The sequence below is a fragment of the Myzus persicae genome, unplaced genomic scaffold (genome assembly GCF_001856785.1).
Source record: "Myzus persicae strain clone G006 unplaced genomic scaffold, MPER_G0061.0, whole genome shotgun sequence".
Lineage (NCBI taxonomy): Eukaryota > Metazoa > Arthropoda > Insecta > Hemiptera > Aphididae > Myzus > Myzus persicae.
In genome coordinates this window covers 99,286-119,201 of record NW_019104043.1, presented here as the reverse complement: position 1 = coordinate 119,201, position 19,916 = coordinate 99,286, and the positions used below count along the sequence as shown (strand labels likewise).

Below are 19,916 nucleotides of genomic sequence, written 5' to 3'. Positions count from 1 at the left end.
TAATATTAATGTAATATATGAATCGTGCACATTACAGATTTTTATCTTTTTATTTTTATTGGTTATACATATTACCTAGGTAAACATTATTATTAGTGCTTACTTATTGTGATACATTGATTATTAATCACAGATTTCTATCAACCAGAACATTATCTCCAACCATACTACATACTATATTATTATAATATTGCATTGGATTTCGTAAATATATCAAATGACACATTAACAATTTAAGTAGTACTTCATTGAATAGTACTTAGCAAGTGCATTATTCATTACGCTGAATAAAACAGAAAATCAATCAATTTTCGAACTAATATAGTGAATATCCCCATGTGGATATGCAAAAAAATAACTACCTAGTACCCATTGTAAAACATTTTCAACAGTAACAATAAAAAAACAGTAAATTATCATTTAAAAATTTAAAACCATTTGTTTTATATAGATTATAATGTTAAAATGACTATTCTTCAAATCCATTATATATAAAAACCTAACCTCTCGATCAGCATAAAAATCATATTAACCCTTAATGTTCAAACATGATCTTTATTAGTATTACTCAATGTATAAATATACTACGTGCGTCAAGTAAACAGAAAAACAGTAACTGTTAATGCGCTTTTTTTTATAGGTTTACATAGTGTGGTTGTATTTTTATTGTACTGAAAAATATGACGATGGAATTTAACGTAACTTTATAACTCGGATGTGAAAAATCTAGATAGGTAATTAAAATTATGAACCTTAAACAATAAAAACACACACACGCATGCATGTTTTTTATGCACTATACTTAATGCTTATACCGATGATGATATATTATTTATTTTACTATTAGCACTGTATTAAACTATACTCATATTATAAAATTGTAAAAAAACTATATTTGTAAGTAAATATTTCAATATTACAGTGTCACGGGCGACCTTTATGAATAATCCAATTGAATCGGGCTGTAAATACTAAACATAGTTGTGCAGTTATTAATTATCTTTCGGGCAAGGCACAATGTTCAACAACAAAAAACATTTTTGGTTATACTTTTACAAGCATTTATAAACAGCCATTATTTTACTTATGTTTTTGGGAGAAATGGATTAAACTTGTTAGATGAATTCAAAACTTTTTACATGATGTTTTTTGGCTCGAGCCTTTACTGTATTGACGAAAAGTAAAACGTGAACTCTATATATAATTTATTTAAATTACCACCCTAGTGTTGTAAATGTCCATGCAGATCTGCAGAAAAAGTTGAACTGAATAAACAAAAATCACATCATACTTACTACAAGTACTATTAATAAACATGAACTTAATATTATTAACATGATCGATAAATTTAAGACGGATCTTAATAATATTTATGGAAATTCTCAAGACAAATTTTAAAAAATTGATGAAAACTAATGTTTATTTGTTCCAACCAAATGACAAAAAAAATATTCAATATGGAAACTATACTTCAAAAATACAACGCTGGTCACAAATGTAAAGTGTAACTCAGTTAACACTTAACAAGCTATAATAGTTTATTGTTTTTTTTTAATTTGAAATGCTCATGAGAACAAATATAATAAAATATTATCGAATTTTATTAACTTAGCATTGATAAAATTAAATTTGTTCATAGTCAATTGTAAGTATTTCACTAATAATTTAAAATGTATTATCTAGAGCCAAAAAGTATTTTTTAAATAAATATAAACAATGAAAATACATTTATTTTATCAAACGAGAAGTTGTGAAGGATATATTTTATTTATTTAACCGATTTAATTTCACTATTTTCTGGAATTCCCGATAGATAATAATCATTTATAAAAATGATCTCTTTAAATTACCATTATTGTACACTTTCTATTCATATAGAGGCTATTTATACTAAACTTTTGTAACGATTTTACTGTACCAAAAAGTATATTCTGAAGAACACATTATTTTTAAGCCAATAGCTTCTTCACTATACTTCGTTCAGAATCTAAAGTAAACGAAAAATATATACTTAAAAAAACGACAGTGCTCGACAGACAAAGAAATTATCTTGAATGTTTTTTTTCCCCAGGTCCACGCTAATGGAATATCAATTAGATGCGACGCAGACAGGGGATGCTGAGTGGCGATGAATTTGGAAAACACGGGCCAATTTTACAAAAGCATGCACACAATTTAATATATTGTTATTTTGCAGAAAAAACTTTCGACTTTTGCCTCCCATATAATCTACCTCCTGAAGGCAATAATTTGTAAATGGTCGTCACCGGTAAAGAACCATCATGGACGATAGTCTTGGATGTGGTCCAAAGACCTTTTTTGTAGACTATCTGACGATAACGCCATCGTCGGCACCATAGTTGGCGACAACAGGCGGCGGGAAAATATCGATCCAAATAATCGCTTCGTGAACAGATGCGGAAAATTGGACAGCTCCGCCCCTGAACGTGCCTTAAGCGTTGGCCAATAAAATAAAACCGAAAGACAATTTCTGGTCACGTTATGTGGAACTAACACGATAGGTCTTATGTGCAGAATGTATGTGCGTATATGTACGGCATAATATACAGCATGGTGGACAGTCATCGACAGCCACTGTCCTACAACCACCATAAAAGGCGGATTGAATTTTACAAAGCTGTGTCTAGTGTCTACTAAAGGTCACCGTTGTCCTAATAACCAGGGGGGGGGGGGTGAACAAAATATATATGTACCATCTACTTTAGCTTTATACAAACACGACCATGGGTAAGTTACAAACCACCTAACATTTAGATATAGCTGCACACTACAGATATTAAAATGGTGAATATATTATACACTTTATGAAACATATTGTAAACTGTGATGTTATATTATGTTGTATACACTATAAAATATCAAAACTATCGATAATAACACGAATTTAAAGATTATTAGGGCTGAAACGATTGGTTTTTACTGATAAAATATATTTTGAAGCTATGAAAAAATACTTAGTACATTAATGAACTAAATCATGAATTAATTCATCATGAGATAAATTCTTAAATGTCTTAGTTTAATACTAAACTAATCTTAAATTAATATTGTTGTTGATCACATATTAGTACGAACTATAATTTTCCTAAATGTTGAATTTAATTGATGAACCCTTCCAATAACTTGCAGAAAATTATAGGAGAGTGCATTATAGTCTAGTACACAATAATAGCATGATGGAAGATAATTAGATAAATAATTAATGTTTTCAAACAACAAAATGAGACATAAAATAACTAGTTATCATTAAATTGAACATCAAGAACATATTTTATTAACAATAAGTTATGTGAATCCCCATTGTAATTACAATAGGTAGTAGATATACCTAATCTATTAAAACTATTTTGGTAGGTATCAATAATCAATGTTGATCTATAACCACTATTACTTTATTATAAGCATCCGCATAATATACATATTTTATATCACATTAACTATGAGTCCGCATTGTAATGTTTTTCATAAATATTATTTTTTTAAAAACCATACAATAAATCAGGCATTCGCATTTATGATAAATACGAAAATTAGACTATAAAAAATAATTTTAATATTTACTTTTTTAAGAATGTATTACACAATACATCAAGTTTTCAAAAATATTTCATTTAAAAAGAACAATCTCACTTAATTTATGTGCATTGATGTGACAAAAAAATGAAATACATATATATGTGAATATTATGTAGAACATAAAAAACCCATACCGACACCATTTATTAAAAAAACCTATTATAACCCCGTATTTTCGAAATATGTACATATGCCATGTAAGTAACAGATAGGTATTTCTCGATCGTTTTACAGGGGAAAATAACAATAATGAGTTGCATCGTTAACAAACATTAACAGATCCCTTCAACATAAAAAAACTCGTTCATCTACAAAAAAAAATGACGTGCCACGTTATTTAAAGATAATAATAATTTGTAGCTCTTTAATTTACTGAATGTAATTTATAAAATAAATTAACCAGTATTTAAACGGTGGTACTTATCAAAATGTTAATACCTATGCAAACGAAATACCAAAAGCTCTTCATTGATAATTTATTTAATGGATCCCTTTTAAATTACTACACACTTCAGTGACATCTAAAACTAAACTAAAAATGTTTATAAATATTGCTATAAAAATGAATCGATTTAACAGTAGGTATGTGTTTGTATATGTAGTAATATTATATATCTTGATTCATAAATTCTTACCTTTACTAGAACCTATGCCGAAATACTGGGTGATCCAATTTTGTTGTCAATTCCAATCTAAACAAAACAAAAATAAATACATTTATTCTTAATAAAATCCATATTAGTTTGCAGTAGATGATTTATTATTGATAACACATAAATTACCTAGCCTAACTAACTGCTAGTCTTTATATTATTTTATCATGTTAAGTACCTATTCATATAATGCGCAGTGTACACACTTAAATAAATAGTTAAGAAATTAACTCTACTTTGAACAACTTAGTAGTAGTATTGTGATAACATAATTTACACCAGAGTCTAGAATGGCTGAAATAGTTGCATGACTTTTAAATAAAGACAAAAGTGTCAACGATAAGTAATTTCTTTCTCATGATACGCGTTTTAAAAATTCACAATATAAATAAAAAATTATGCATATTGTACAAATCAAATATATAGGCTGTGTTTATAACAACATAAAAAAAACACTGAGTTAAGTATATGGAAATCTGTGATTTAGAACAAGTATAATACGAGAACAAAGCCATATACAGTGGGTTGAATGGAAGAAAAAGTTTGAAAACTTTATGAATATTATTATTATAAATTGCATTAGGTACTAGGTAAGTATAATATCTGTTTATGAAATAAAAAGTGTAAGTATATTATGTGTATTGCGGTTTATACTTTTAAGAACTACATTTTTTTCTAAATGAGTGAAGGCTTTCAAAGATGTATTAATATTTAATATGAATTTTCAAAATACGTATTATATTTCCAAATGTTATGATAGATGCAACAGACAAAATTATATCTCACTCATTAATTTAATTACAAACTGAATGTATAAAAATAAATACCGTAAGGATCGGAGAAAGTTATGTTAAAATTATACTGTATTTGTATAAACATTAAAAAAATAAACATAAAAAGAACGTATATAGGATTTTATAAATTTCAAATTCATTTATAATTTTACGTATTACATTTTGAACCAAAAATTTCACTGAAAAATTCCAACAATATAAATAGGTCACCAGAGACAAGCATAAACAAAACTCTTTCTACCAGCCATAGCCACCTCCTCACCGCTATCTTTAAAAAGACCCCAGAGACTATTTCGCTTGATCGAATTATCGAATTGTTCACGGTTTGCAATTTGCAGTGACTTTTATTTCAAACGTTTTCCAGCGTCTTTTGTCTGTCAACCTATTCTCTATCATTACATAAATTAATGTGCATCATTTTATTTGCTCTGGTAAATATGGAAGAATATGTTGCAGATTGTGTAGATTGCACGATTAACTTATATTTAAATTGGTTATAAACATAAAAGCTCATCTTTCAATACTTTAAGCTCGTCTGCGACCCATCGGTCGATTCAAAATTCAATTATAATTCATATAGTTTTAATTACTGCAAACTAATCGTCTTAGGGATATGTTCGGACACTCGATCGATTTACATTAAGTCCCGATGAAATTAGATTGGAAATATTTGTGAAAAATGACTTTACCCGCACTGTTTGGTCAAAACACCGGAGCAGATGTCATTAAAGGATCGATGGAACGTGACATAAATCTACACTATAAGATGTGCACAGCGGACACGTCAAAATTGCGGCTATACCTACTACCGCCACGGTGGTGTAATAGGACCGTACTGGTCTTAAGAGCGTATTAGAATATTAATTACATAGGCTGAGACAATAATCTAAGGATATTACCACTCGTGTCCACTAACCGTGTATAATGTGTATAATCTATATCGACCGGAAACGAAACTGTGGACGACCTAAGATAACTATAAACCTCAGACCGCGCTTGGAGGATACCTCCGGTCACCAGTGAACCGCACTGTGCGGCACATACAGAACTAACTTGGTCCTTTTACGGCAAAAAAAACTAGTCTTCCGTCTTATAAACGTTAAATTCATACCAAAAATGACTACGTTTCAATATTTGTATTCACCACATTTTTTGGGAAAAAACTTTATCACAATTATTGTTTGAAAAAAATGTTGGTAACAATATTTACAAACATAACAATCGTAAGTGAACATCCAAATACTAATATTTTCTAAACATAAAAATGTACAAAAAAAGTGTGTATGTAATAGTGAATCATCAAACATGCTCACCCCTATTTTATCCTTTGATAATACATATTTTATTTGAATTATGATTTTTGGTATTCTCAGGAACCTACACTTGAAGACTATATTTTCAAATGCTTAGATTTTTATGTCATTTAACGGGTATCTTGTGGAGATACAAACTTATTTTTTTCAAATAATGGTTTCGAGGTTTTTATTGTGTATATGTACTAGTAAAAATAATACTAAATAATGGTTTTACATAAATATAGAATATATCATGCACAATAATTTTAGTCTAGTAGTCTGTTATTAGTTTTTTACACAGACAATTTTTATAAATCATAACATTTTAATAAATTAATGTTTTTATTAATTACTATCATTTTCAGATCATAACATCACTCAATATCTCAAAATATTATCCTTACAACTTCGCTCTTTTGAATTTATACTTTATATTATTAGATGCTTAAAGTTTTTAAAACGTCCATCTGTGTATAATTAACAATAAAAAAAAATATGGTACTCATTTGAAAAACAAGTTGTATTTGTTTTGGATACTCCTTAAATAGTATAAAAAAAAAAATTATTTGGAAATATAGACTTGAGAGAGTATCTAGGTAGAAGTTTCAAAAAATTGAATAGATATATTATTAAAGAATAAAAAGAGGGTGAGCATGTTTGATGAATCGCCCAAAATAATTAATTATCATAAACACCAGTAATTTATACAATATGTATTTGCATTTTAATACTATAAAGTCCAAAATTGTCAATTTTAAAGTTAAAGGTAGTACAAATATATTTAAAAACAAATCATTAAATATTTGCAATTTGCATACAACATACTAGTAATAGTTATGCTAACTAATGGCATGATAAAAAAAATAATGTTTTGTAAAATAATCACGCACTAGCATAATAAAAATTCATTTTATTAATACTGTTCACTGGCTTTTGTCGACTATAGCGTCTTATATTATTTGTATGCCTATAAAATATACAGCAATGACTGTCAAATTAAAGACAGTGTACCACACTACCACTACAATAATAATTACAAATCATCAAATAACAGAAATTAGTACTATAAATAATATCCCAAATTTCACATATGTAAAAAATAACATCGTTTTGTATGTACTATAATAATTCATCTATCATATCTGTTCAGTACATATTATCATACATTTGTTAAAACTATTCCAAAATCAAATGTTTACAACTATATACTACTCTATATGTTCTAGAATATTTTGGATGGAAAAGTCTTTAAATAAAAATGTGAATTAAAAATAATTTGTATTTAGTGAAAACAGACAATATATCTTTGACAAGGATTCATTTCCATAACACTATTTTTACCCGCAGTACTCAATACGTCTCCACGAGATTTTATTACAGACGTTTGCAGAATGTATTACTTAAATACGCAAGTTGTGAATGGTCAATGAGATTAAATCCGATCAAGAGAAAATATTCCTCTGCACGCTCCCCCCCCCCCTCATATAGATCATGACACTGACAGCACTCCACGTCTTCACCGGTTTTGGTAATGTATCAGATAAGTTCACAAAACGTACGTAGGTTTGATAGTAAAAGAGTGCCCACGCCCAGATTCTTCACCAGACGATAAAACATAACGTCCGTGTACGTTAAAATTTGATGATCCTGTGCAGTCAGATAAGACTTGTCGGAAATCGTAAGAACACAGTGGAGCACTCAGTCTGTCATGTTGATGTGTTTCCGACACGGCCCTGAGGGTAATGACGTCCTCGGACAACCACCCTTCGCACACGCGATCATATACCTGGTCCGATAAATGCTCACAACCGGGGTAGAAGTCATTTATGCCACTCTCCGGTGTTTGGCATTTCTCTCCCTTTTGCTGGAGCAAAAGTTCTAGAACTTTCGGTGTGTCGCGCGGTGTTGCGGGCATTAATTGACACGGACAGTGTGAATAATAAATAATAATTATGTTTTCATTTAAAAAAATATTCACTGTGTTATATTTTGCTGTTCGCGTTTTGTTATTGTTTTATTTTTTTAATTAATTTTGGGAATTCATCTGGAGTTTAAATGAAACGAGTTTTAACATACTTTATTATTCTCTCTGAACTTGCAAACTAAATAAATAATATATAATACGCCATATAAAGTTCTTAACTCGATACTTGGACATAATATTTTCCTTTGAATGCATTTTAAAAACATCATGGAAATAAAGTTAATTTACCATAAAGGAAAGGAGAAAAACAACCTTTTCTGAATAGGGTGTGTTATTTCTGCGAATGTGTGCTTACATAATAATACCGGATTAAGTAAAGTTGACCTTGTGATAATATACAATATCCAATAATTTTATACCGGTTAATTTTAAAAGCCTTCTGTTTAATAAATAATTTATTATTACCTACACGATTATACGACTAAAAAACATTTAACGAATCGACAAGATCAGTTTCGTGCATAATTTTACAGATATTTTGCTAAACAGCACACCGACAGAGACCATTAAATCAGTCATGTCTAATATAGAAGCAATACCGAATTTATTCGCGATTATTTTTATCATAATATCGCGTTGACAGGACCGTTGCCCCCGTTAGGTCGTAATTATAGAACTAAATTATATCGTATTTTATAATAATAAATAATAATATTTCTATAATGACAATCAAAAAACGGACCCTTTTGACAAGTTATCGTTGGACATTGGTATTTTCAATTGTTTTGTGGATAAAACCAAACCTTTAACACATGAAAATACATGAAATCAAAATATCAAATTATGTTTTGATAAATGCTTTATTAAACTTAAGTTGAAATTTTTACAATATGTTAGGTATATGATATTCATATTACTAGTGTAATATATAATAATATTTAATATGCATTATAAAAGACGTTTGCTTCGTTTTATTCGGAAATCGGAACCGTACAATATTACTCATAGTTATATTATATGAACGAGTTACTGCTGCACCATGATAGGTAAGTTGTGTATTTTATATTTAATCCTTATGGTTGGTCATTTTTAACTTTTCAAACTAAAGTATAATTATACTTTAGTAGCAGTTACATTTATTTTATAACATCATATTTAATAATAATTAAGACTTATGTGTTTAATTTGAAAATTGTATTTTATTATAACATTATAATAAGCATAGTATCAAGCCATCACCTTTTAAATACAATGTAATTTTTACCCCCATACAACCTATAAAAACAATTTATTTAAAAACTTAAACAAAAAAAAAACTTGGTATAATATTTATCACTAGAGCTTGGATGTTCTAAGAATTGTAGGACTTTATAAGAATTTGTATAAGTGCTTTTTTTCTTAAATTAAAATATGTTTTTACAAGTTATATAGAGTTACCTACTAATAACGTCCAAATTATATTAATCTGGATAGCCATGAAAATAGTTTTCTGATTATTATGCTTCGGCATAAAAAATATATAATTAATATTCAAAAAACAATTTACATATCTTATTATTTCAATTCTCAAAATATTTATAAGTAAGAAAAAATTAATTAATTAACATAAAAATTCAATACAACTACTATACAATCATGATTTATTAATTTTAAAAAAGATATGTAGGTATATAGTGTACAGTGAAAATCATTATACTATACGTATTATACTTCATCGTAGTATATAAATATTTTTTTTCACAAAAGATTTTAAATTTCGTGTTTCATATTTTCAAGTTTTTTATACAGAAATATATTTCATCAAGAGGTATAAATAATTTCTATGAATTAATTATTGTTATTAATTTAGACTTATTCTTAAATAAAAATCATTGTGAATAATTTATGAGAATAAACTAACTCGTTTAGATTAGAAAATTAAATATAATTGCATTCTATTGTTATTTTTTAATTGCATGATAGATAGGTACTTGGGTTGTGATTCCAATTGGGGAAAAAATGATTAAAGATCTTTATTAAGAGTAAATAATAACAGAATAGTCTACAATATAGAATACTACTGAAGTCAACGAACGTGTAAAAATAATTAACCAAGAGGAATTTTTTTTGACAAGTAACTCACAGTTTTGAGCAGTATATAAATAAGATATACAATATATTATTCCGAAATAGAGACGAAACTTTAAAAGCTAATTTATGGGTTTTAATTACACATTCCACGCGCCTAAACTTGATACTTGGTACAGTTTAAATGCATCCATAACCAATTCCATCCCGAACTTCATTAACAATAGGTACATCACATACAATATACATATAATATGTAGCAAAAACAAATGCTAATTATAGTCTTTGACGTTGTTTAGATTGTTTAAAGTTTTTGACCTTCTTACAACTACAGTAATACGAATTTTAAAAATTAAACTTACTAACAGCCGCTTAAACACAAAAACAAAATAGATGTATGAAGTTGGTGTATCAGTGATGTAAGCTACTGTTAAAAAAAAAATATGCCCATAACAATTCCCATTAACATATAATAGGTACCTACATGTCTGTATCCATTATTTTTTTCTGCAGCCATGGATTTAATCAAAAATAACGCAGTGTTTTAATTTTCCATATAATTAACAATTACCCCAGACTCAAATTGTAATCATAATAGGTGATCAAAGACCAATATCAAATTTCAAAAATTTTAATCATTTATTACAGTTTGTTTGTACGGATTTCTCGTGAGGTATGAAAATGAATGTTTCAGTTAAACAATTTGTACCTACCAGATAATACGAAGTTTTCACCCATCACAGCAGTACTATAAATATAGCTAAAATACCCTTCTTTCTACTACCTAGGTATAGGTACTGATAAATTATGTATTTCTATTAGTCGAGATATATTGAAACATAAATATTACTTTAAGCCCATCAATCTTAAATTTATTGTATAACTTACTTTTAATAGTATTTTTATATTATGACGTTTAAAAATGTGTTTCATCAATAAATTATACAAGAGTGACAGTCGACAGATTTAGTGAAATGTAAACAGGTTAAATAGTAATACGGACCATTACGTTACGACCATACGTTTCTATTAGCGCAGTTAATAAATCTAAATTAAAGACGTGCCTATCTAAAAATGTTCTGACACCGATATTAAAATATAAATAAGTAAAGTTTCCGAGTACTAGCATAATCATAAACTTTAAATAGAATGTTTATGTTTCGAAAACAAAAATTTTACCAAACCAGCTCATTAAATTGTGTGTTTTTTTTTTATAAAGAATGTTTACCACATAATTAAAATTGTCCAAGTAGAACCAAATAGTGTTTTTAAAAATGATGCCATCAAAATCAGCCGATATTCATATGATTTATTTGTTGATAAAGCTTATCATAACAATTTTAAAACATAGTGTGTGGATTATATTTATTATCATTTAAAGCTATACAACTCATGGTTTGCGTTCATTTCTAAATACAGACTTTGGAACAATATTTTATCAAATATATGTTATATATGTGGTATCCACCCTTTTATTAATTTAATATTTGTTTTTTTTATTTTGATGAGTTGTTGTATGGTATACGCCCTATTATGCTGACATTAAATATATTTAGATTATTATAACCTTAAAAAATATTAATTTACATATAAAACTTCCTGACAAAAAAATTCAGGTTTTTTCTGGACATTCGGACAAAATTTGATGGTGTACGCCCTTTTCACAAAATACCATCGAGTCATCATCCTCGATTATGCACATAATATTATTTTATCTCCGAGTTACGCGAGTATTAGGTAAACACAAACTTTTATTTTTTAAATAAATGTTTAAATTAACAATATAATAATATTATCTGAATGTTTGCGTTCACACATTATAATTATTGACTTATAAATAGTTTTCCTTAAAATATAAAAATTGTTGGTAAATATTATACGACGAAATTTCACTTTTATTTCCATTAACATTGTTATTAATAAAAACACTAACTTATAGTTGCAATACTCTCAATACTGTAAAAAACAATAAAAATCAAAAATAATAATCAAAAACATAAAAATGTGTTCACTGTTTCTGCACAAGCAAACTGAAATAATTGGACTTAAGTGTACAAAAATAAAAAATAAAATAAACTTTCAGCTTTAAAACTTAAGTCAGTTGTGTATTATGTAAGTATAGTGTTAATAATAATTATAAGCAACGGTATAATGTGTATGATATGGTAGAAAGTTTCAACTAAACCTCAAGTGGGTAATAGCGATAAACTTAGTGGGTGTACAAGTTTCACTTAGATTATTAGAACATATTTTGAATGACATATTCTATGTTGTATTAAACTTAAATAATTATAATTATTACCTAAAGACAAAATTACATTTAAAAAAACCAGCCATACTCACAACAATTATTTGTATTCGTAAATATTATATGGATACCATAGTTCGTTGTATGTAAATAGTATATTTATCCAAAACCCCCTAGTAACTCCCTAATGAGAATTAATATTTTTAAAGTAGACGGTTGTACGTATGTATTTTATGTACCTAATTATTATTTATTGTATAGTACGATATTGAAACAGATTTTACTAACTACACTTGGACATTATGGTAATTTCATTTATTGACCTTGATAAATCCTTACATATTATATATACAAATAGTGCGGTCAACCCAGAATGATCATTATAATTTGGGCCATTACAAAAGGGATGGTAAATCTTAACATATATAAGCGATTGTAGCAATTGTCGGATTAAAGTTTAAAATATATTTTGTATTCAGACACAAAACTTAAAATTACTATATTATACAAATTTAATATTAGATTATACCAAGCCAGATGCTTAAAGTCCAAAATTATGACGTTATTCTATTGAAAGCTATTATTACAGTTTTTAGTAAGGTCTAAGTATTTTCGATGTACTTTCACAGTACTCAATATAAATATTTATTATCAGCGAATACCATAAAATATATAAATGGATATTTGTATACAACGTTTTCTGCGTATACTGTAGTATATCTATCTAATTAAATTATTGTCAATAATTTAATGCGCAATTTTATGCGTTTGAATTATATTCTATTAAGTTAATTTCCTCTGACCATGTCTAATTTCTATGTAAAATACAATTTTTATAATTGCCAATAACTCAAAACAAATCGCATAAATTATTTATAAAATCAGACATTTTTCATTTTTAATTTAAAATTTAAATGTTTATAAAACGTACAACTACAATATATCAATTATATACGTAAAATGTGCATAATACCAGTACAAGATAGATTAAAAATACCCAATTAAATAATATGTATATCATTTTTAGTACCATATGCCCATTATTATTGTAAAATAATCGAAATCATATTGACAAGGAAACAATGAATATTGCTAATAAAATGAGTTTTACAAAATATTTAAATCATAATACATTTTTATTGCTACGCTGCTCAATATACTGGTTTAATGACACTACGTAGAAAATACTTTTTATTTTTTTTTATACATTTAGTTAAATAAAAATGATATTTTTATGAGTGTAAAGACACGTTATTCTAATATGGTTTTGAATTAAATACAACTTAAAATAGTCATACGTCATACCTAATATTCAAAATATCAAAATTCTAAGAAATGCATTAGCTCAGCTTAAGTACAAAATAAAATTTTTAATATACAAAATAATTTTCTTGAAAGTTGATGAGATGTTCTCTTGCAGTTTTTTGTATATATTTTCTAAAGAATAAGAATAACAAGATATACCATGAATCATTATTACTAATTAAAACGTACGACATAAGACGGAATGTGAGTATAGACTATAGAGGATAATATCATCACATTATTTGATTTCTGTCTCTGACCCAGATACAACAAGGGAAATTCACAGAAATTTAGAAGACCTATTCTAGTGTTGTTATAATAAATCAACGTATAATCAAACATAAATGTATGGATATTATATGAGTTTGTGCTTTGGCTTTTTTCTATATTTCAATGTGCATGCAAGTCTTGAGTGTGTAAAATATACAATTTAAACATCATCATATCAAAATTGAAATATCGTAAAAAAGCAACGTAAAATCATTGAAAATATTCTTATTGGTCTTGACTTAAAGTTTTACAATAGACCGTTCCACTTTTAAATCTAACAACTTAAGATTGGTTCTGCTGAGCGCATAATTTTCATGTTGTGCGTGGGTCAGAGAGAGATAATAAATAATGCGCTTACGTCCTATTAAGTTCATACTTTATTCAAAATATAAATACTGAAAAATTACTTTCATAATTCCATACAAGTATTACCTTTTAGATGCTGAGTGGTGCCATGAATTTAGGTGTAGGCACCTATTCACATACCTATTGGAATTACAAAGATTGTGTTATTTTAAAAAAAATTTTTGTGTCTGTCCTTCGTCATCTTTTGGAGCACTGAAAATGCAAATTGGATCTAGTTGGTACATTGTGGGATCAAAAGTAAGAAATTCCCAGTTCTTTAAAAAAAAAAACAAAACAAAACAAAAACAAAATTAAGGACAAACAGGAATATATTTTTACGCAACACTAGTTTTCGACAAAATCGATTCTTTACTACAAAACATTATTTTGTAATAAAAGTTCCTTTTAAGTTATCCGAACAGCAATTGAAATATATCAAAACCCCATTCTATGCTCAATTTTTTCATAGATATTTGAAGTTTAAATTTTCACAAAATTGGATATTCAAACGAAAAATAACGAATTTTCTTCAACAATTTTAGTTATATTTTTTTAATTAAAAACAGTTTGATCGTACTTGGACACTTGAAACTTCTTCCCATTACGTATATTAATATTTTATATGTAAAATTTAACTTTCAAAATATTTTTACTAATTTTAAATTATTTATACCACCAAAGCACGATCCTACCCACAACGACTTTTACAAGTTAATAACATATTATGTACAATATAATATTATAATAATATTCGATGTTTTTAACAAAAATTAGTTCGACATACCATATTACTAATAGAAAAATTAGTTACATAAGTACTATAGATAAATTATAAAATATCCTTAGAAATAAAAACTGATTTTTGATACACCCTTACCACTCAGAATCGTTTTTTTTTTTTTGGTAAGCAAATGATGTATTATTGATTTAAAATTTAACACATCCATTACAGTGACCAATCTCAATGAGACAAAGTATACACTCAAAATCTACTAAACCGAAGAGGAAATACCCCAGTTTTTATACTGAATACGAAAAGTGTTTTAAGTTAAATTAACTTTTGCAATGGTTACTAAATACTTTACAAAGTCAATTAACAGTATACATGTATATTATATACAATAATTTCCTTGGAGTAGTAAAATAAATAAATTAAGTATATACATATATACATTTTTTTTACATTTAATTAGAGTACCACATTTTATATAATTAGTAATAAACCTATTTTAGGCATACCACGCTTAATGATCATGTACAAATAGTTTATTATGGCTTACATAAGATAATATTATTATAGTTTGGACTTCAATAAAGTTGAACTTGTTGCAACTATGATAGATTATAATAGGGCACATTAATCAGTTGATTATTTAATGCTTAACAATTAAATTAATAAATTACATAATAAAAGCCTAATACATTCCTACGCTCGTAATATAAAACATTAAAGCTGTGTGTTAGACGGCGCATGGTATAGGCAATATAGGTATATTACTGTCATTAAGAACAGTATCAAAAGTTTCATTTAATTTATGCCAGTCGTCGATCATTACAAACATAATATAATGTTTTCATTAAAATGTCCCCTTATTAGTATAGTTAATAGTTTCATAATAAGTATTATTTTAAATTCACTAATTGCACTAAATGTATATCCAGAGAGTAGAAATAACCGGTGAAGTCACTTAGCTGTATACTTGGTGATGAATAGGTCACCGTTAGGATCAGTTGGGATCCGCAGTATGGATGTTTAAAGTTTTAATGATAAATCATTGTACACTATGACAAATATTCTGTGATACCAGCCTACAAAATAATTAACGATTGTGACCATTTCGAAAATATTTGAAATTCACACCTTCAAAGAAAATTATTGAACATTACTCTCAATTTTTTTACATAAAAATTAAATAAATAATTTCTAACTACAAAATAGTTAGTGAATTTTATGATTTTTACCTTTTAGGAACCTTCCGTTATATTTTCAAGCTTATTTTCTCACAAAAATAAGTCAAATATTAATTTTAAAAATAAAAATTCAAACGTTTGTGGCTCAAAATAGCTTTGATATTTTAAAAACTTTGCTGTGTTTTTAAATGCCTACATCAACATTTTTTGAAAAATTCAAGTCCTATCTACAACCAGGGACGTAAACCTAAAAAAATTTGGCGATTTCGGTTTTGGTTTTTAAAACCGGTATTAATATTTATATATTTTACATTAAGGTTTTTCTCGCTGGTTTTAATAATAAAATAAACTAAAAGTCATAGGTTTTGGTGTCGGTTTTTAAACCCAGTTTTCTATTACTATAGTTTTGGTCTTTGGTTAACCGCTCATATACAGGTTTAAAAAAAAAAAAATAAAGTATTTTTAATACAACACCTTTTCATTTAGATGCATACTTGACTAACGACTATACACAACTTTTTTTCTTAGATAAAAAGAATTTAAAATATCAAGAAAAAACCTACTAGCTATAAACTTAAGTAGCCGTAAACTTATTATTTAATAATCAATAACGATTAGAACATTCGAATAACGGCTTAACCCAAATAGACAGTACACACAATGACGGAGTTCAAATTCACATCACGAAAATACAGAATCACAAATCATAATACATTTAAATTTTAAACGAATTAAATAATTATATACGACTATACACGATATATTTGTATAATTTGTTAATAATTATTAAGTGTTGAAATTTTTATATTTTTATAAGAACTATTACATTTTTATAATTTCTCCCTAAACAACAAACTCGATCCAATTCTATTCGAAAAACTCTCCATGAAATTGAACATCGGATCATTTTTAGTATAAAAATTCTAAGGACATAAACATTTCTGAGCAACTTGTTATGGACGTCTTTACAACTCAGATTGTTCGTGAATAAATCAATGCTTGCTTCTTAGTTATCACTATACCATATTAAAATAGAGTCAAATCAAAAGAACTCAAGTAAAACAGAATTCGATAAACTTAAATGACAGAGGTTCTTTAAGATACTCAGACAGTACTACACTACCGTATAACACAGACAACGAGACACACGGCAGGGCTCGCTCGGGCTCAAACTGTCCACACCGCGAATTCTTTCAGACCGCGGGGCCGTATGACTCTGCCTGTTCACAATTAACAAAAATGCTTACTTACTATACTATACTAAGACTATTGCAAACAGGGGCTCACACCAAACTTAATAATGATCATTGTGTAAAACCAATACATTCATTACTTCCCTCGGAATCTAAAATCATATATTTTAAACAATGATTCAATAAGCATGTAAGCATGTTAACAAATCTTTTACTCTTAATTAATACATTTAATAAAGTTCTGATTTTTGGTATGTTTATGTACACTTACTTAAACTTTAAATCAAATTATTTTGTTTTTAATTTTAATGCATCTAAAACGAAATTTGAACTGTAGGTCGTTTTTGATTGATTATTATAGTTTTTATACTTTATGCTCTGAGGATAATAGGTCTTAATAATGATATACATAAAATATATGTAATATTTAATCTAGAAGGTACTTATTAAAATTTAAAATCAAACAATTCTTACAAATCACAAAATGTTAGTAAATTGATATTAAATTTGATGATCAATCCTCCCAAATCTACTAAACCTATATTATCAAAAATCATCATCACTATTGCAGTATTGAATAATGTTTAAAAACTCAGATCAAAATCAATCAACTTGATTATTTACAGTAAAAAGAAATGTTCTCATTGGAAAATAAAAATTTGTAATTTGTAATTTGTTGTAAGACATGACACTTCTTAAAGGGCGTATGAAAATCTTAGTATTTAAAAATATGGTTAAAGATTTTTTTTAAATCAGAATAAATATGAGTCGGAAGTTTATTTAAGCTTGGATATACTCCAATCAAACAGGTCAGCTCATGTTTAAATTTGTTGAAATCATAAATCATAATTTACACGTATTTCAGATAATATTCTATTTTAAAATGTTGAATATATTACATATGCAATTATGTAAACGTCTTTATTTAAAATTGTTGGTATACAGGTTATTATAAGGAATACATTATAATACTATGATAAATCACATCTATCTTATCCATGCCTTTGGCGACTGTTTCAAATTTGCTTGCATTATAATTTTCTTCTGAGAATAAACTTTTCATGGACCAATCAGACCTCACCCGACTCAACTCTAGGGTACAGTTACTATAATGATACACAATGCAACCTGCTTGCAAATTACTTAAGATAATTAGCTCAATTTAATGGTAATTTCATAATTTCTTAGACTTTTGACATATTATCAACTTCAAATTCTTTACATTTTCGTACAAATAGCAAGAAACATTATGGAGTTTTTCAATATATTATAAATACGAATAACATTTTAGTATACTTTAATGTATATCCACATCGTAGTAAAACTATTTTTTTTTGGCATAGTTAAATTTAAAACCCATCAAAATGAATAAAAAGTAAATTGTAAAGAAATATAAGGACTGCTATTAGGTTAGAGAATATTATGTGGGGCAATTGGGTATATACTTTATGTTATAAGAATGTAGAAAAATATTGGAATGAAAAAGTACCGAAAAAATAAGGAATAAAATCAACGAGAACATGAAAAGTCACATTTAACCTCATTATGTTAGTAAACGAATCTGTTTCAATCTGAGTCTAAAAATCTAAACAATAATTAATGATATTGAAAAAGACACATTCTGGAAGTTGTTGTATGAGTATGGGTTACTTTAATAACTATTAATCTATACCAGTTAGTAGGTGAATAATTTAGCCGCTAGACAACACCAATAAGACAGTGTCCTCGAGTTTGTTTATAATTTGATTTTAACAGTTGTAGACAAATTTCAGAAGCAGACATTTTAAGATTTTGAGTTTTGATTATGAATTTTTTTAATATAGGACAATATAAGTATTATTTATTATTAATCTTAATTCTTTTTTTGTTTACCTGACCTTTAACAATTTATAACAACTAATTTGTATATTCAATTATATTATTATTTTAATCAAACTCATTGATTTTTATTTTATGGGTTATGTGAGAAACTCTAAATATTTTCATATTTTTTCATTAATTAAATAAATATTCAATTTTATATTAATGGAAGAAGTTTTAAAAGTAATAATAAACAAGTAAAAAGAAAATCATTCATCAACTTTTGTTAAAAGATAATACATTAAAACGAAGAGAAAATTATCGAATAAAATCATTATTAATAATTTAAGTTTTACCTTAAAATGAGCCATAAATAAATTTACAAAAGATATTAAATCGTTTTATTAAAAATATTCGTAAAAAGAACAAATCTTCGACATAGATATAAATTACTTAGTACACACATATAAGAAAAATTATTTTTTATTTTAAAAATTAGACAATTGGATAAAAA

The 19,916-nt window shown here is 26.9% G+C and overlaps 1 long non-coding RNA gene across 1 annotated transcript in view; it reads right to left on the bottom strand.

Annotated features, from left to right (window-relative positions):
* The window catches only part of LOC111037938, a 68,912-nt gene that overhangs the window by 32,501 nt on the left and 16,495 nt on the right, over positions 1-19,916 (bottom strand). Inside the window, exon 2 of the long non-coding RNA XR_002604926.1 lies at positions 4,233-4,289. This is a non-coding gene — a long non-coding RNA (uncharacterized LOC111037938). The remainder of the gene's footprint in view (positions 1-4,232; positions 4,290-19,916) is intronic.